Genomic DNA, 4,896 nt, shown 5'->3' with positions numbered 1-4,896 from the left:
ACTCAAGACACAGAAGGTACAAGGACACTGTGGCCCTCCTTCATACCCATGAGAGCAGGAAATAAATCTCCCATGTGAAAAGTACCCTCCCTATACCAGAGGGGCAGAAAGCATTCTTATCACCAAAAGACAGGGATTTAAGGTGGAGAAGCCTGTATAAACAAATCTTACTTCTTCACTAGTTTACTACCTCAAGCTCAAACTCCTTTGTCTTGTCAATTCTTTACAAATTTATTGTTTCTTTGTCTATGAGGTGTAAAAATGGCCTGCTCTGGCCATACCTTTGAAGGTTATATTTTTTATGGAACACCCATATTTACAAAACTAAATTTCTTTTTCTCCTGTTAATCTATTTTATGTCAACTATTAGTCCAGGCAAAGAACTTAGAAGGGAAGAATGGAAATGTTTTCCACCCCTACAGGAATATAATTAATCTTTTTTCAGACAAATCTAGGCAGTAGAAAATACAAATTAATAATAATTTAACCTTGGCTCTAGCTATAGGGTTTATTTTAATAGTAGATGTACTGTCATTTATTTTGGTTTTGTATATATCAGTAGTAAGGGAATGTAACTCTCTGATGTACCATTCTATTTAGTGTCTTTATTAAGCCAAATTAAACACGTGTTTGACTAATGCATAACTAATGAGAATTATCAAGAAAAAATAAGATTATTAATGTTTCCAGTCCAGTATAACCTGAAGTCAGTCTTGGAGGTGGCATAAAGACAATGAACTCAATTTTTATCCTATATAATCCTGTGGAGGCATAAACTCATTAAAATAGTTTTGCTTTAATAATCTTTGTGTGTCTTTCTATAGAGTGAACACATATTAAAGAGTTGCATGGAAGCAATTGTGAGAGAGAAGAAAGTTCTGGATTGATGAAAACCTTGGAGGTATTGGTTAATAGTATCAAAAAAAGAAAATGTCATTTTTAGAACTAGTATTTTAAGCCCCTGAATGCAGAGTACGAGAATATTTTTCTCAGTTTACCCCATGAGTACTTAAAAAAAAAAAAGATACAGTAATGTTTAGAAACACACAACTAAAACACTTTTTTTATATTTTCAATTATATGTCTCTTATTATCCCATCCTTTGCAAGAATGAAAATTCAATGTATGAAGATAGAAGGTCAGCGTTAGAATTGAGAATAAGGATGCACTAGATAGGCAATATAAAGAGCTGAGAATTAGCTTTATTTTCTAGTAGAAACAGAGTTTCAACTGGGCACATGGCCTCCCAAATAGAGACTACATTCGCCTCTGTCCCTCTCAGCTAGAGAGGCCAATCAGCAAAATTCACGGCAATGAATAAATATAAGTAACTGTGCCATGTCCACAGTTCTTGCCCGCTGGAAAACCTGAGGGCCACTGCAAGGTTAGGCCCGCGTTGGAAGTTGGTGGTGCTGCCCTGAGCAGCTGGGCTCCTGGATGACCGCAGGGTGTAAGGCTGCTTTACTAGTCTGAACTGGTTAAACCAATCAGTTTCTGTTAAGGGTCGCAAAGAAAATACTTTAGGCTTCTTGAGCCATTCAGTCTCTGTCACAACTACTCAGCCTTGCCATAGATAATACATCAATGCCCAAGTGTGGTTGTGTTTCAATATAACTTTATTTGTGAACACTAAAATTTGAATTTCATAGAATTTTCATGTGTCACAAAGTATTATTCTTCTTTTGATTTTTTTTTCAACAATTTTAAAATCATTCTTATCTTGCAGGTCATGCAAAAGCAAGCAGTGGGCTACATTTAGCCCATGGGCTATAGTTTGTCAAATTATAGCTAACCACATTTGGGGGAAAAAATAAGCTTTTTAAAAATTCATTCTATTTTGAGGCCTCTTGATTTTTTTTTTTTAAAGATTTTATTTATTTATTTGACAGAGAGAGAGAGACAGCCAGCGAGAGAGAGAACACAAGCAGGGGGAGTGGGAGAGGAAGAAGCAGGCTCATAGCGGAGGAGCCTGATGGGGGGCTCGATCCCATAACGCCGGGATCATGCCCTAAGCCGAAGGCAGACGCTTAACCGCTGTGCCACCCAGGCGCCCCTCTTGGTTATTTTTTTAAATTCATGTGTTTTTATGTATTTTTTAAATTGAAATCTATTTCACACATAACATTGTATAAGTTTAAGGTATGCAACGTGTTGATATGATAATTGCAATATGATTGTCATTGTAGTATTAGAATCTCTTATGTCACATAATTATCATTTTTTACTCTTTATTAAAATAGCTTAGCCTTAAAAAGCCTAACTTTTATACTATCTATCACTGTCACCTGCATTATGATTCATTCCTTCAGAAGTAACTTCTCCTTTCTGCACCCAGGCTAGGACTCAGAGAGAAGATGAGCCACCCTACTTCCTTCTCCTTAATCTCCTCTCCTGCTTCTTTCCCTAATGACTTTGAGTCCTTGCAAGGGACCAACCTGCTAAGTATGCTAGGGACACCTCCAGGTATCCTTAAATCACTGCAATGGGTTAGAAGTTTCCCTCTTTAGAAGAAAGATAAAGAGTGATTGATTCTTCACAAATTATTTGTGAATGATTAAGTAATTTATTACTCATGGAATGAATTGAATTCTGTCTCTCCCAAAGTGCATATTTGAAGCTCTAACCCTCAATGTGACAGTACTTGAACACAGGGCCACTAAGGAAATTATTAGGTTAAATGAAGAAACAAGGATAAGGAAGAGACACCAGAGGGCTCCCTCTATCTCTCTGTGTATGCACAGAGGAAAGGCCATGTGAGAACATAAGGAGATTGTGGCCTTCCACAAGCTGGAGAGAGGGGCCTTGCCAGAGGAACCCTGATGGAACCTTGATCGTGGACTTCCAGCTTCCAGAATTATAAAAAAAATAAATTTTTGTTGTTTAAGTCACTCAGTGTGTGGTATTTTGTTATGGCAGCCTAAGCAGACCAATAAACCTATATAAAGGTAAATTAATAATTTGCTAGTGAGCTGTATTATTTTTTATAACTTTACCCTTATCCTTAAGCCCATTAGTCAGTGTCAATAGTTTTCTCTAAATGCTTTCCTTGGGAAAAAACAAATTCAATCATTGCTCAGCTTTAACTTTCAAAATAAACTTTAAAAAGGAACGGATAAGAAACACTAGTCTTGAAAACTAGGCTTTCAGTTGCAAGAGCCAAGCACTTGAGAGAAAACGGAATTTTCTAAATCCCAAGTTTCCTTTCCTTTAAGTTTTTATTGAAATTCCAGTCAGTTCCATATAGTTTTAGGTGCAGAATTTAGTGATTCATGACTTCCATACCACACCCAAGGCTCATCCCAAGTGCTCACCCATTTACCAAGTTTCCTTTTACGCAGGAAGAGCCACGTTTAGGAAGTGTGAGCACATCAAGTTCTTGGTACATGTCAGAGATTGCGGAAGGGTACACGATGTGATGGAAGGACAGAATACACGACACAGCAAAGGAAAGAATAAGTCTTTGTGGAATGGAGAGGAAAGTTGGGGGGATTTAGTAGATGTGGATCTGGATTGTTGAGCGTGCCAGAGCGCTTTCCCTCCCGTGCCTGGGGAAGAGAAGAGGAAATCATAGACTCTGTAACAGTAACAGCAAAGGCAGGTCCTACCTTGCAGAGGACCCCGAACCGACATGAGCAGCTGCAGTGACCACGCACGTCTACACGGTGTCTTCAGGCAGAACAGAGAAAGCCTCCCAGTGCTCCGTTGTCTCCAGGGGGCCACAGAGATAGTCCACAGGTCCTCAGAGAACTTTTGAGAATTAAGCAGTATTCATGCCAGGAGGTGCTGTCTCCTGGAGAAGAGGTGAGTAAGGTCCCAGGAGCAATCCAGGCGCGGTGCATGTGCCCAGAGGCAACAGTGTTAAAGAAGGAAACCTCAAGATCACGAGAGCTTGGACATCTTGGTGGGCGGGGGGAGGGGCGGCAGCAAGAACTGTAGGCCAGTATCCTCGTAGGCAACATGCACGTCCTCTTATAGGAAAGAGGAAAAGGGAAGTGTCTTTAAGCGTGGGAAACAGTCTAGATACAAAGCTTAAATTTTTAATGTTGGGAAACTAAAATATTAAGTTTATTCAAATGTTTACCGAAGAGAGTCTAAATTTCTAACGGGAAATGCCCGTGTTACCTTAAAGTAACAAGATTCAGGTCTTTTCAACATTAGCAGAAGGTGAGCTATGGGGAACCAGCCTCAGCTGAGTTCAATTTCGGAAAAGTTAAAGTTTTACATCTGCACAGCTGAAGTGTGTGTCGTTTCCATCTGGCCGCACCTGCTGGCTACTACCTACGGAAAATGGCTGCTGTGTTCATCTGACTGCTTCACCACAGCGGCCTTGTTAACTGGGAACAAGCGCGACTCCCAGCAGGGACTCGGAAAAGCTGCAAGGGTCTGGCACTCCTGCTGAATCTCAGAACCCTCACGGTACGTCCGGTGAGTCCGCTAGGTCAAGCGGCCATTTCTACACTGTGATCAACAGATAGGAGCAGGGCCGGACCCTGGGCGGCGGACTCTGGGTAAACGTGACGTTACACCTCCGACGACGAGTGTTACTGGAACGCGGGCAACACCTTCTCACCGGACGATGCCTCTCTCCCAGCGGCGCAGGACCCCTCCTGTGGGCTTCCGCCTCCTTCAGTACCAGCCGCCAACCGAGGCGCGGAGGCGGATGCTCCTCCTTCCGACGGAGCAGAGCGACCGGACGCCGACAGGAGCGTCAGGACGTCGCCAGGAGCGCCAAACGCCGCCAGCAGCCCGACGCAGCGCTGCACCGCGTGCGCGTGAGGTACCTGCGTCCTTCAGTTCCTCTTCCCTTCACGCGGCGCCCTGTTGGCGGCACCACAGGAAGGTGAGTAGAGGAAATGACGTGTTTGGAGAGAAACCACATGCAGAAAACCTTTATTA

Source organism: Ursus americanus, chromosome 34 (assembly GCF_024610735.1).
Source record: "Ursus americanus isolate L20-20 chromosome 34, mUrsAme1.1.p, whole genome shotgun sequence".
Lineage (NCBI taxonomy): Eukaryota > Metazoa > Chordata > Mammalia > Carnivora > Ursidae > Ursus > Ursus americanus.
The sequence above is the reverse complement of the archived record's forward strand: the minus strand, read 5'-3'. Positions refer to the sequence as shown.